Below are 15,823 nucleotides of genomic sequence, written 5' to 3' on the forward strand. Positions count from 1 at the left end.
TAAGCGTCTGGAGTCACTCTTGTCCATCTTCTCCTCCACCATATGTATTATTGTTTTGTCTGCTTGACCATCTGTCTTATTTTTTATGACACTACCTTGCATTCCTACATGTTTCCTGATGCAAGACCAGAGTTATATGCAGTGTTGCCAACATGGATCTGTTAGCCTGATTCTGATTAGGAAAGCTGCAAACAGTAACTGATATGAAAATATTTTGCTATGAATCTCATCAGCACTTCCATAAATGCTTCAACATCACTGGAGCTGGATTGGAACACATCCTAGATGACGTCAGTGAAGACATCTTATAGCATGCCATCACATTGGTCATTCCATCCCTTGACCTTTCATGTCACTACTACTTCACATGTGATCTTTTGTTTGTATTTTGGTAATAGGAATATGGCTGAATGATCAGATTTCCCAAGTGGAGGCATGGAAATCTGAATTGCGCGTAGCAATAATCGAAATTTCCCTCCCCACTAGTTGGGCGCTTCACATGTTGGTGAAAATTGTGCAAAACTTTTTTAAGGTTCATGTTGAAGTCCCCGACCACAGTCAGCACAGCATCAGGATGTCTGAACTGTTGTTTGCTAAGTACTTCATACAACAGAGCTACCATTAAAGTATGCCTGGGGGAGGATGTCAATATCCGTGATGATAACTGCATTGAGTTCCCAGGGAAGATAGAAGGGACAACATAACACAGAAATAAACTCAATAGCTGATAAGCAGAAAAAGAAAAGAGTCTTATTATCTTTGGATTACAAGTCAAGTCAAGTTGGGGAGCATGCACTGGTACAGTGCATTGCCGCACCCACTACACGACGAAACAGCTCAGGATCCCAGTTGACGACCTCCCAGGCAGACACACGGTCGAGTCCCACTTTCCAGAAAGGACTCTCTATCTGCCGCAGCCAGGTGCTATGTGGGCGACCCCTTGGCCTGGTCCAGCCACTTGGGTCCCCAAGAATGAGGATCTTATGAGCTGGATCACCCTTCGGGGAAACGCACCACATGGCTGTAGTGCTGTAACTGACACTCCCTCACAATGCAGGTAATCTGCCTCATTCAGGACTCCATGAGCAACTGCTCATTCGACACAAAGTCAAACCAACGGTACCCAAGTATTTTCCGGAGAGACACAGTACCAAAGGAGTCCAGTCTTCATCTCAGGTCACTGGATACCATCCATGAGCATGAGCTTCACATCCACAGAGGACTCAAGGGGTGCCTTGATTTATCAGGTACAAAGTCTTTGACTTGTGTGTTATATTCATAATTACAGCACAAACACATATGAACACAGACACATTGTAGAGTCATTCTAGTCAGAACATAAAAAGTCAGGCTATAGAAAATGACAATGGTATTTTTTCACTCTATAATTAGGAAACAAAAAATAACTTGTGCATCACATGTGCACTAATGATATAAAAATAACTTTAACTAAAATGACACAGCAATAACGTGTTGCATTTTCTTTTTGCTTCCCTTGCAGTGCCCCCTACCTTAAAAAACCAGGGTCACTGGAAATCAAGCTAGAATTCCTGCCCCCTAGTGGTAGCCAGACTCAGTCCAGATAACATGAATCAACTTTCCCAGCCCCAAGAGCCTCTTCACTATGTACAGAGTATGAGTGTGGACTTTAAACTCCAAAGTAAAAATAAATACATAGTTTAACAATCACTGTCTTGTGCTATGAATGTGTACCTGTAGTTCCATTATGAAGGAAACTATTTCAGACTACCATTTCGAGATGTCAAAGGCAATTTTCCCATGCAATTAGTTCTGGTTTGTTTACATTTTAAACAGAACTCTCTAACCTTTTTCATGGCCCATTTAGTTTCATTGTTTTTCTTGTTTTTGGGGGCAGAATGCATGCCATTGCCATAAGCAGAAAAATATGCAAGTATGCAATGCCTGACCCCCATGTTCAGTCTCACAGGGGTTTGTTTACATTACTCAGCAGAAAAGCGGACCAAAACGTCCTAATAAATTAATCTTTCAGCCTGTTATGATGTGTTTAATGCATGAATGCTTAGATACCATTTACAGATATACTGAAGATTTCTAGGTGCCCAGTAGGCGCTGTATCACCTGTACGCATAATTGTCATAGTTAGATCTTCTCATTACTTGAACATTTGATACTTTTTACAAGAAGATACACTTTCAGTAACACAGATGTGATTTTTTTTTCACATTAAGCATTCACTTTAATTAAATGATAGCATCAACTCCTTCCATTTTGAATGGTGTCCCACAGTAATCCGTTTTAGTGGTTTGAACTTTGCCAGCAGGTGCTTGTTTCCATCAGATGATTTAAATGTATTAAATAAATTACAAAGCCTCTAGGTCCTAAGCACAAGGGTGACAGAAGTTCCAGGGATTGTGATAGGAAGGGGTTATGGAAAGTGCTGTCAGAGAGGACAGCAAATAACCAGAGCCAAGAAGACAGAAGAAGATGGAAGAGAGTAGGGAAAAGAAGTGTGGGTAGGAGGATAAGAACAATTACAAGTATCCATCAGGGGTGATGATACAGTGTATAGTTTAAGACAATAAAAGTGCCTGTGGTCTTACCTGAACCTTTCAGTGTGTCACATGCTTCATTCCTAGCTTTGTCACAGTATTGTTTATAACAGTGAGCTGCATGTTCCCAAAGCTACTCAGGCAGGCAAATTCTCAAACACATTTGTTTCTTTTCTATCATATCATCTGAGATTGGCAGACTACTTAAATAAGGCACAAATGACCTTCTGAGCTGCTATGTGTCGATGGAGCCTATTGGAGATATTGATGAATTAATATAACGTAGGGTTATTAAATTTTAACCATAACAGTGTAACATTACTCTTGAAAAAACACCTAAACTTACTATGACCAGACTTTACAGCTGTCTTCCATAAATCAGCTGTATGCTATAAATGTGTGCCTAATGTAATGCTATTTGATTTTAGTATTGTTTTCAAAGTGCTAAACATGTTAATTAATTTCAGTGAATCATTATCTTTTCTGGGGTGGCCTGGAGGCACAGTGGTTAGTACTACTGCCTGATGGCCCAAGGACATTTTCCACTCTCTGTGGGCAGATTGTATGTTTTTCTCTTCTCCATATGAATTTCCAACTATGTTTTTCTCAAACCTCCTCCAAAAGACATGTCATTTGCTTCATTAAAGACTAAATTGGCCTGGAAAGTGTGGTCTGTGACGGACCATGCCGGAATAGGCTGCAACTGCCCAGGAGCCTTTACTGGAATCTGATTATCCAGAAAATACATGGATGAATGGATGGGTGGTACTCTGGTTGTTGTCCTGCTTTGCAAACATGCTCAGGTTAGGCTGTTTGGAGAATGTAATTGGATTATGTGGGTCATGTTCAAGATTATTGTCATGTGTACATAATACATAGTATACACACTACAAAGAAACCGTTACTTGCAAGTCTCCTCCCAACAGCTGACAATAATACAGTGCCAACAAAAGACACATGCACAAACACTCAAAAAGAGTATAGATTTAGTTATGTCACATTATTTATTAAATATTATGATTGGCTGTTAACTACCCATATAATCTGTGGACAGAGATGTGAATGCCAATATTGCTGTGTGACATTAATGAAACTGGTGCAACAATAAAAGTAGACACGGAGTCAACCTGTGTGCATGCCGCCTTGTTCAACCATGACAGTTTACTCAATGTCTCAACTGTACAGCTTAGAGTAGGGATCTTCAAACAAAATATGTTTTAAAGCGAGGCCTAATACAGTATGTGAAATGTGTGAAGTGCTCATTTAATTAGTTCTGCACGGTCTGAATGGCGATTGAAATTCAGATGGAAAACTGACTTAGTAGAGAAACAGATACCCTTGAAAAGAGAGTGAGAAGGAGAGTGAGAGACCTGAAAAAGGTTAAAAATGTACCTTATTGGATACATTGATGAAATATCGCATTGTGAGATTTACTAATGGACTTGGATTGGCATTATCTTGAGCTTGCAGAGCGTCTCTCAGTTCGGCAACTAATGCTAGCTCAGTGGCTTTTGCTAATTCTCACCACATCTTCTATAATATCTCTGAATGTTGTGTGCTCTGCTTAGATTAGTGCTTACTTTTGTTTTTATTGGCACTTCTTGTCTAAGTGGATATGCAGACGCAGAAGACAGTGGGCATAGCCAGTTTGCATATAGTGTAACACTCGGCTTCACAGTGGATGTTTAAGCATTTCCTATTTAAGACAGTTCAGATTTGCCAATAATTTTGCCATATAGACTAGCTTTTTAATTTCAGGTTTGAGTATGAAGATTAAAAAAATAATAAACTTTTATGTACCAAATGCAACATTAACACAATAAAGTTGCCATTTATACAGAAAAAATTAACACATAAAGACTACTCTTGACATTTAAGTTGGATACAGTAATCCCTCCTTGATCGCGGGGGTTGCGTTCCAGAACCCCCCGCGATAGGTGAAAATCCGTGAAGTAGACACCATATGTTTGTATGGTTATTTTTATATATTTTAAGCTCTTTGAAACTCTCCCACACTGTTTATAAATATTCTCCGCACAGTTATACAGTAAACCCTCGTTTATAGCGGTTGATCCGCTCCAGACAGATAAATGAATGTCCAAGAAGTAGGATTCTTTATTTATATTTAGAGCATTGCAAACCTTCTAAATACATTTTTTAACATTATTAGAACCCTCTAGACATGAAATAACACCCTTTAGTCAAAAGTTTAAACTGTGCTCTATGACAAGACAGAGATGACAGTTCTTTCTTACAATTAAAAGAATGCAAACATATCTTCCTCTTCAAGGTGCGTGTCAGGAGCGGAGAATGTCAGAGAGAGAGAGAGAGAGTAAAGTAAACAATCAATAATCAATAGGGCTGTTGCACTTTTAATTATGCAAGCATTGCGATAAAGCGGCGCAATGAAGGGATCAATGTGAAGGTAGCCTTTCAGCATTTTATTACAGGTGCGTCCGTATCTTCTAAACAAACAGCCACTGTGCAAACAGCCCCTCTGCTCACACCCTCCGTCAGGAGCAGATAATGGGGCCAATCATACGCCTCCCTGATGGTATTGCATGATGGATAAGTATCTGCCTGTATTTCTCAGAGAGAGTGAGAGAGAGATAAAAGCAAACAATGAAAAATCAATACGGGCAGTTAGAGCTTTTAAGTGTGCGAAGCAGCGTGCGGGAAGCATATCACATATCATTGAGGAGTTTTATTTAATATGTAATACGTGCTCTGATTGGGTAGCTTCTCAGCCATCCGCCAATAGTGTCCCTTGTATGAAATCAACTGGGCAAACAAACTGAGGAAGCACGTAACATAAATTGAAAGACCTATTGTCCGCAGAAATCCGCGAACCAGTGAAAAATTTGTGATATATATTTAGATATGCTTACATTTAAAATCCGCAATGGAGTGAAGCTGCGAAAGTCGAAGCGCGATATAGCGAGGGATCACTTTATTTAGATTTAAGTGTGACATTTAGATTTTAAGTTGGACATTTAGCCATTTAAGTCTGACCTTTAATCGTTTAACTTGGACATTTAGCATTTAAGTTGGATATTTAACAGTTAAGTGTGACATTTAACCAGTTAAGTTGGGTATTTAGTATTTAAGTGAGGCATTTAACATTTAGCAGAGAAACATTTAGCATTTAAGCTGGATATTTAGCAGTTAAGTTGGACATTTAACAGATACATTTGCCATTTGTGTTGGATATTTACCATTTAAGGGTGATATTTAAAATTTAAGTGGGCTATTTACCATTTAGCAGAGTCATTTACCATTTAGGTTAAATATTTTCTGTTTAAACAGTGACTTGACATTTTGCACCTCAAAAACATTTTTACATTTTGCAAATTGTAAATGTGCAATAAATGATAGTACAAAAAACAAGTATATCATTAAGTAATATCACACCTTCATAAGTATGTTCTAATACAATTTGGGAATCATGGTAAGTTTCAATAAACTGATATGCAGTTTTGTATTCAATCTTTGCTAATTAGTTTTCCCAGATCCATAAAAAACACTGGCATTTTCTACAACTTAAGCCATGTTTTTCACGACTTTATACTTTTCATTTTTACCTGTAATTGAAACATTAAAAACATCATAGTTAATACAGGACAAAGCTGTGTCCACACCTTCTACTGGTCTATTCCTGTTTACCCCTTAACATCTAACAAATGAGATAATTTTCCATGTTTACGATGCAACTGTTGTGAAAATGTGTTAAAAGGTGATCAGATTGTCATTAACAGTGTCTGTGTTACTTTAAAACAACAGTTTGATTATAATAGTAGAGCCAAATTATGTGCTAGTTTGTCACTGTTCACGATTTTACAATGGTAAAATATTAACACCAGTTAAACTTAGAATCATGGAACATGATTTATATCACTGACCTTAGAAATGATAAAAGTAGTCCAACATCCTATATCTAGACATTTTGTAGAAAAACAGCATTCTGTATCTCAACTTAATATTCAGCGTTGCAAATAGTTACTCCTTCCCTTCATGGTGGATACTTTGATATTCATTTATTACGGGCTGAAGCAGCTGGATTTTTATGTGTAATACATAATCACCTGTAGGTCTTAATGAAACAGGCAAAAAAGAAGCAACTTAAGGCCAGTGTGCTCTGATGGTGTTGGCCATTGCACATCTGGTCTGGCTCTTGGTTCTTTTGATATGTTACTTGAGGTAACTCCCTTTCTTTTGTTTTGCCATTTTTTGGGCTTTTATGTATTATTGTTCCTCAACTGTTTTAAGCATTTATAGGTGTTTATACAGTGTGGTGCAGTGGGTAGTGGTGCTGCCTCGCAGTTAGGAGACCCAGGTTCGCTTCCCGGGTCCTCCCAGCGTGGTGTTTGCATGTTCTACCTGTGTCTACATGGGTTTCCTCCGGGAACTCCGGTTTCCTCCCACAGTCCAAAGACATGCAGGTTAGGTGAATTGGTGATTCTAAATTGTCCCTAGTTTGTGCTTGGTGTGTGTGTATGCGCCCTGAGGTAGGCTGGCGCCCTGCCCGGGGTTTGTTTCCTGCCTTGCGCACTGTGTTGGCTGGGATTGGCTCCAGCAGACCCCCGTGACCCTGTAGTTAGGATATAGTGGGTTAGATAATGGATGGATGGATGGATGTTTATACAGTCCATTGGAATTTGGCTTCCAGTGCTTTATATTCTTTTCCATTCTCCATTAAAAAGGATGAATACTTAACAATAAAAATTATAAAGGAATTTGTTGTTATTTAATGGTTTGTTATCACTTTGTAGAACCACACTATATGGCCCTGAAGAAGGGACATCCAATCCTGAAGCACATGAAGTTTTTCTTTATGGTTGGTTTCTTCGCTGGCTCGTAATGTCTGCAATCCCCGAGGCACTATTTGCTCCTTTGAGTGGACATCTGCTTCCTGGCCATCTTTGGATACAGTCATATGCTTTGGACTTCTCCAATTGCACCACATTTTTTCTGGAACTTAAAATAAAAGACAATCCCGGGAACAGCTTCCATAACAAATGAATTAAACAGTCCTACCGGTAGTCCTGAGCGTTGAGAGGTGAGATTTGTAGGAGCGCTCCCTCCAAAGATGCATGACGATTAATCCACCACTTTTCACACAACAGGCAGGTACGAGACAGTCCATTCATCCTTACGAGAAATGATCCAGGGTATAAATGATTTCCCCAGGGTTATGTTGGACGGAACACAGGGGTATACAGAAACACAGACCTCTCCTCTTGCTGCTTCGACTCCCTCTTTTCAAGTTTCCTGCTGGCCCTTCTTGTACCCAGCAGCCCCTGCGACCATTTCAGAAAGTATGTCTTCAAGTCCTTCCAGTGATGGCACTGCTACAGGTCTCTTACATAATTGCATATTCAGTGGAAGCAACACCTGTGAGAAAACCATAAATGATTACAGCTGGGGCAAGGGAGAAAAGACAATGACGCATAAAAAAGCATTGCAAATACAAATCAATGGAGAATGTGCAAAATTAACACAAAATGGAAATTACATCAAACAGAACTGCAATTCTGACAAAAGGAGGTAACAAGGCAGCAAAGTTTGAAAAAAGAGAATGTATTTTACAGTACCGTATAAACCTATGATAATATGCTGTATATTCATTATATTTATAGTGACAGTGGATTTAATGATATATGAAAGATTAAACATTCTCATTTCAGGCACAATATTGGTTTCATTTTGACCAAAGTTTAATTTTAGTTTAATGTTTTCCTTTATCTACTCCTTCCTTTTCTGGGCCATGTTTATTCCGTTACAGGCAATGAATCTAAGCCTGACAGGAACTAATCCTTTGTGGAACTCCAGAATATTACAGGGATAATGCACACACATTTACTCACATTCATGGCAGGACAGTTTTTAGTTTTAATTAACCAAAAATGCAAGCAAGGAATGTGGGAGTAAATCCATCTAATAATAGAGATAATGAGAAAACGTCACACAGACATTGCTTGGGCCCAGGATCAAACATACTTGTATATCTCAGGAGCTGTGAAGAGACAACACTAACCACATTTGTACAAATGTAACTTATTCCCAATAAACATGATTTTAAATAATAATTAAATTAATAATAATTCATTACATTTAGATAGAGTTTTTCTAACCTACTCAAAACACCTTATATTGGCAGTGGGAAACCACTTCAACTACCAATGTGTAGCATCCACCTGGATGATGCGAGGGCAGCCATTCAATACTCTTTTCAAAAGATGTCCAGGGATCTTTAATGACCACAGAGAGTCAGGACCTCGGTTTTACATCTAATTTGAAGGATGGCGCCAGATTTTACAATATGGTGTTCCTGTCACTGAATTCTGCATTGGGATCCACACAGAGACCACAGGGTATTGGCCTCACCAACATCTCTTTCAGCAGCAACCATCCTTGTCTCCCATTCAAGTATTGGCCGGCAACCAAACCTGCTTAACATCAAGTGAATTACCTCTTCTGAAGTAAAAAAAAGTATAACACATGGCCACATACACAATTTTACTGCCATGTGTTGTACACACCAGAGGTTCAATAAGTTGTTTTAGGTCCTACATAAAGAAAGTGGTGATATTTGAACCTCTAGTCTCATCAAGTAAAATTTTTGGCAGCAAGACTGCATTACCTGTCAGGAAAGTTCAATTTATAAGAAATGAAATTGCTAGTAACTACCCGTTAGTCATTTCTGATTATTGGACAGGCCACACATTTCACTAAATTGGTGCTTTTTTTTGCTAAAAGCTTACTTAAATCTTTCATTCTTCCAACTGAGAAGTGCTGTGAGACACTTCTGTGAACGAATTTACAAGTTTGCCAGCTGGTGACAGGTTAAGCTGTTTGGGAAAAACCATTCCTCCGCTCACCACCTAGCAGTTACAAGTGTAAGCATGCAGGCTGTGTCCTCTAGCAAATCCACAAAATTGTGTTCCTTCCAAAAAAGTCTTCAGTTTATTTTAAAAGAGAAGGCTAACAGAAGGAAAAAAAAGACACAGAAGTAAACATCAGATCACAGCAGTCGGTATGGAGTTGCTGCTAGATTATATATTTTATTTTGTTCTTAAAATGGGACTCACTAGGAGAGTGTTTGCGTTTCTAGTTTTTGTATAAAGAAAAAAAACATTCAACAATTTTCTTATCTGCTTTATCCATTTAGGGTTTATTGTGGTGTCAGTTTACACAGACATGGTCAATCATACTGTAGGAATTCAGTGTCGTCAGTTAGCTCGGAATGCATGTCTTTGGGGTGTGGGTTGAAAATGGGGTGCTCAGAGAATATCGATGCAGAATGTGCAAAGTAAATCAGAGTGAGACTAGACTCAAAACTGAGCAACGGGCTGTGCAGCTGGGAGGTAGCAGCTTCATCTACTGCTTTCCCATCTTGACATTTGTACATCCTCTGAGTTTAAGAATACCATAAGTTACTAAGTATTGTTATCTTTGATTTACAAAAGTATCACTTTTTCATTCATTTTACAAGCCTACTTATTTGGGTTAATTGTGGGCTCAAGTTTATGCTGGTAGAACTCACTACAGGCAGGAACTATGGATGATGTTCCAGTTCATTATGAGAATGCTAACTCATACAGTACAAATTAATCTAACACGCACACACACAACATTGGGATATGGGGGAAAAATATGTGCCCACAGAACACCCAAGCAATTAAAGTGTGCAAATCTTATACAAGTAATGTACACTCTGGAAACTGATCCTAGATCTCTGAAGATGTAGTTTAAAAAAGCTAAATCTGTGGGCGATGAAGACAGAGATGTATTGCCACAGACATATCGACAGCTTTGGTTGCCTTAGTTATTAAAACTTCCCATAGAGATGTGTCCATGCTAATTCTATGGAAAAGGCAATCATCAGACAGGATCTTCACAGAGAATTTTGAGGTAAATCAAGTCAATTATACTCTGTGTGTTACCTTTGGAGGTCACAAGGCAAGCCCAGTGACCTAGCCCAGCAAAAACCAATAACACAGGCATGCTGATTGCATGGTTGAAAAGACAGAGAAGGAAGCTGACCAGCATGTGATATCCTAAGGAGCTGTTAACTGTTAACTGAAATTAAAAATGTGGCACTCATGCAGAAGCTGCCATATAAGAAAGACATTATTACTCTGTGCACTATCAAAAATATAGTGAATTTAATATCCATTTGCATAGTTGTAAAAATTGTGTTGAGTTTTCCATGCCCCATTCCACTTTTCGTAAGTATTTGGTAATACATTTCCATGTAGGTGATAAATACTTCACTGCAGTGTAAAATGCACTGAATAAATAAAAAATGACTGATTATATTTTAACATTGATGGTACCCAGGAAAATATAACATTCCATATATGTGTTTTCTAGTTATATGAATTATGAACTTACAACCAGAGTAGTTTAAGTTATACCATCTTCTTAACAGGCATTATACTGATTGTTATTACTGTCTTCATTGGAATTTATTAATTGATCTTTGCTTATTGTCACAGTCTTGGAATGGAAAACACAGACTGGAACAATGGGAATGGAAAACACAGAGTGGAACAATGAGTGGATGGATGGATGTACTATTAACGTTCAATTTTTAATGTTTCCAAAAGGAAAAAACTCTCAATGGGGTATGGAAACAAGCAGTGATCCTAGCAAAAGATGATCGAAAAAGCTCAATTAATTGACAGCAATTGATTCTGTATGAATATACCTCAGACAGAATTTCATGTATGATATGCTTTTATCCCATGTGTCCAGAAGTAGTAGAGGCAACTGTAGGAAATCTGTATGATGTGAGAAGAAGAACTGTTTGATTGATGTTAATCAATCAGTTAATTCATTTTCTGCTTTGCATTTGGGAATGACAGCAGTTAATAAAAAAATTAGTAAGATACCCACCCAGGAACACCAAATTAATGTAAGATGTGTGAAAAATATCTGTTTCACCTTTCAGCAAAATCACCAGAAATATGAATGGAACTGTACAATTCATAAACCAAGTCTACATTGAATAACTTTCATTTTCTTTGTTGTGCTCCAGACATGTTCATGGTCTATTTTTGAACAAATTACTCAAATATGTCTGTAGTGGGTTGGTTGGGAGCATGCACTGATAGTTCGTCACCACACCCACCACACGACAAACCACCTGGATAGAGACCTGAGTGAAGCACATGACCCGTCAGCACCACACTAGAAAAGTGTACATTTTTTTTACGGTGGCTGGAGTCTTTCCTGTAAATTGGAGGACCTGCTTTCAGGGCTGGATTCAGATTAACGTCATACCCAGGATGAAGTAATTGCAGGTTAAGGGCCTTGCTCAAGGGCCAAACAGAGTAGAGTCACTCACTGCAATAAAACAAATAATATAATTTATTCATAATATAACGATAATAGAAGATGGATATATGCAAGCATATTTTGTATATATACAGTGGATATACAAACAAAATAACATACAAAACAAAACATAAATTTACACTACCTTAGTTGAACTATTTCTCTCCTATAGAAAAAGCATATAACTTATGAATTCTGATTGTTCAGCGTGTAGTCAAAGTGGGTATGTTCTTTAGCTAGTTATAAAGATTCTAGTGCCAGCACCATGAAGGAGACATTAATTTGCTCACAGCTAGTCTTTAGTGGTTTACCCTTCCTCATGCAGTTTGTTTGTGTGTGATGCCACTCTGATCCTCTTACTAGATTTAGAGAGATAAACCTATAACAGCTAAAATCTAATCCTTCACAAAGGTTATTACTTTCCAGTTACAGTGATACCAATACCATAATACATCAGCTGGATTTTTTTTTTTACTTCTTTGTTAATTTTATTGCAATCCATACAAAGCAATCAAGTTTTTACAAAAAGAAAAATTGAGTTAAGGACAGATCGATCCCCACCCCTGAGAGAGAGAGCAAGCTAAACAGCATGAAATTTAAGGCTTGTAAACATACCTAAATTAATAAATTCTCTGTGCTTTAAAAGCTTCTTTTAAAATATTACTGATTAGATTCTGTCATGTTTTGAAAAAAGTCTGTACGGATCCTCTTAACTGAGTATTTGATTTTTTCCAATTTCAAATAGTATAACACATCGGTTTCCCACTGACTTAAAAGAGGAGAGTTTGGGTTCTTCCAGTTTATCAGAATCAGTCTGCGTGCCAAAAGTGTAGTGAATGTTTATTTGTCCTTCTCCACTTTAAGCCCCTCTGGAAGAACCCCAAACACAGCTGTTAATGGGTTAGGAGGGATTGTGAGTCCAAGGCTGTCTGAAAGGTAATTAAAAACTTTTGTCCAGAATAATGTTAATTTGGTGCAGGCCCAGAACATGTGACTCAGTGAGGCTGGGACTTGGTTGCAGCGTTCGCAGGCTGGATCATGCCCTGGAAACATTTTGGAGAGTTTTAGTCGAGGCAGATGTGCTCGATATATAATTTTGAGTTGTATAATTGTATGCTTTGCGCATATGGAGCTCGAGTGAATTCTCTGCATTGCTACTTTCCACTCCTTTTCTGATATTTTAATTGATAGATCTTTTTCCCAGTGTCCTCTTGGATCTTTGAAAGGGAGGGATCGTAAAATGATTTTATATATTGTAGAGATGGTGTCTAAGTCCTTGAGATTGAGCAATATTTTTTCCAGCATGGATGAGGGTGCAAGATGTGGAAAATCTGTAAGGTTCTGCTTAACAAAGTTCCTGATTTGAAGATAGTGAAAGAAATGAGTAGCTGGAATGTTAAATTTGGAATGTAATTGTTCATAGGATGCAAAGACATTGTCTATATAAAGATCTCTAAGCAAGTTAATTCCAAAATTTTTCCAGATATTAAAAACTGCATATGTTTGCAAAGGTTGACAGAAGTGGTTCTCTTACAGAGGTGCCACAGACAGAAGATTCTCCATCTTAAAATGCTTTCTACATTGGTTCCAGATTCTAAGTGAGTGGAGCACAATTGGGTTATTAGTGTATTGCCGATAACGTGTGTTTATTGGAGCACAGAGCAAGGAATACAAAGAAGTACTGCAGGATTTTACTTCTATTGCGGACCAAGCTTGTGTATGTTCTTCTATTTGTGTCCAGGTTCTTATCGCCTGTATATTTGCTGCCCAGTAATAAAACTGGAAGTTAGGTAGAGCCATGCCGCCTTCTGCCTTTTGTTTTTGTAGGGTCGCTCTTTTGATGCGTGGATGTTATGAATTCCAAATAAATGAGGTTATTGTTGAATCTAATTGCCTAAAGAATGATTTATTAATGTATATTGGAATGTTCTGAAATAAAAAAGCATCTTAGGAAGAATATTCATCTTAACAGTGTTAATTCTTCCAGCTAGTATGAGATGAAGGGTTGACCATCTATGCAAGTCTCGTTTAATTTTTTCCATGCAGACGGTAAAATTTTGTTGATATAGAGCTTTATGTTTACTTGTGATGTTTACCCCGAGGTATTTAAACTGTTCTGCAATGATAAAAGGTAGGGTATCTAATCTGATATTATATGCTTGAGAATTCACTGGAAAGAGTACACTTTTATTCAGATTAATTCTGAGACCAGAGATCTTTTGAAATTCTGTGAGTGCTGCTAATACTGCAGGCACAGAATTTTCTGGGTCCTATATATACAGTACCATATCATCTGCATATAATGAGATTTTCTGTTCCAGTCCTTCTCTGCTAATCCCCTTTATCTGATCAGTATTTCGACAATGTACTGCCAGTGGTTCAATGGCAATTGCAAACAGCAGCGGCGACAAGGGGATCAGCTGGATTTTTAACTACTAAATTGCAATAATTAGTTTTGTGAATAAGAGTTGGTTTGATGTAGCTGATGCTTTTTTCCTTGTCAGTAAGCATCCTCTGGCTCCAGCTTTTCTTTCTTTGGTTCAGAAGCTCTTCTTCTTCGCATTGGTTGCACCTTCTGGTTGCAAGCGGTACTGCAGCTTTCTGTTTTGCACACAATGGCCTCTTTTGGCTAGCATTACGTTTATGTCTCCAGGGCAGTTGATGATCAGTAAACCAACACCCACACACACATTTAGCAAAACAAACGCATTACTTTTACGCTGTTCTCTCTCTGTTGCTTGTGTACTTCCTATTCCTTAGCAAGGTCTGGGCTTGTGACCCACTCGACCAACTGTAATACAAAGTCTTCCACTCTTCCAGTCCAGCACCAGATTGCCTTTCATAGTGAAAGAGATCACTCCAGCCTGTGTTGCTGCCACATCCTAGGCGATGGAATTCCTGCTATAAAGAACAGAAATTATAGCCAAGTTGAGAGTGGCAAGTGTAAAGAGAAAGCACAGATCTAGAGATAGCAAAGTTTTTTAAAGGTAGAAGCAGTCGTTCTGCCATTGATCTCTTGGGTACACCTAAGCCCAACATTTTTGGTTGACAAGTTTTGTCCATCGATGTTGGCCATCATTGAGTTATGGCCCTTTGTTTGCTAAGCAAGTTTTAGATAGTGCATCATATCTGATTGTAACTTTGTCTGTGATTGATCATTTCATTAGATAATGCGAGTCTGCTCTATACAGCCATTTGGCTTCCTAAGAATTTTAAGTAAGTGATTAGGTTCTTAATTTATAATACTTAAATAAGTCAACAACAACAACAACAACATTTATTTATATAGCACATTTTCATACAAACAGTAGCTCAAAGTGCTTTACATATTAAAGAATAGAAAAATGAAAGACATAATTATAAAAAATAAATCAACATTAACATCGAATAAGAGTAAGGTTCAATGGCCAGGGGGGACAGAAAAAACAAAAAAACTCCAGACGGCTGGAGAAAAATAAAATCTGTAGGGATTCCAGACCATGATACCGCCCAGTCCCCTCTGGGCATTCTACCTAACATAAATGAAACAGTCCTCTTTGGATTTAGGGTTCTCACGGAAGGGCTTGATGATGATGATGGTCACGTAGACTTCTTCCTTTTAATCCGTCCATCATTGTTGGAGCATCATGAAGCTTTGAGTAGGTGGAGGTGGCGCAGGCCACCACCACAAAGAAACCGGAAAAAGAAACAGAAAAGAGAGTAGGGGTCAGTACCGATTTTAGAGCCACCATGAATAGTTGTTATGATGAATTGAACATACAGAGTATCAGGATTAAGTTAAATTACGATTAAAATGAAGTTATAAAAAGGCCATGTTAAAGTAATGTGTTTTCAGCAGTGTTTTAAAGTGCTCTACTGTATCAGCCTGGCGAATTCCTATTGGCAGGCTATTCCAGATTTTAGGTGCATAACAGCAGAAGGCCGCCTCACCACTTCTTTTAAGTTTTGTTCTT

Source organism: Polypterus senegalus, chromosome 3 (genome assembly GCF_016835505.1).
Source record: "Polypterus senegalus isolate Bchr_013 chromosome 3, ASM1683550v1, whole genome shotgun sequence".
In the NCBI taxonomy this organism is placed as follows: domain Eukaryota; kingdom Metazoa; phylum Chordata; class Cladistia; order Polypteriformes; family Polypteridae; genus Polypterus; species Polypterus senegalus.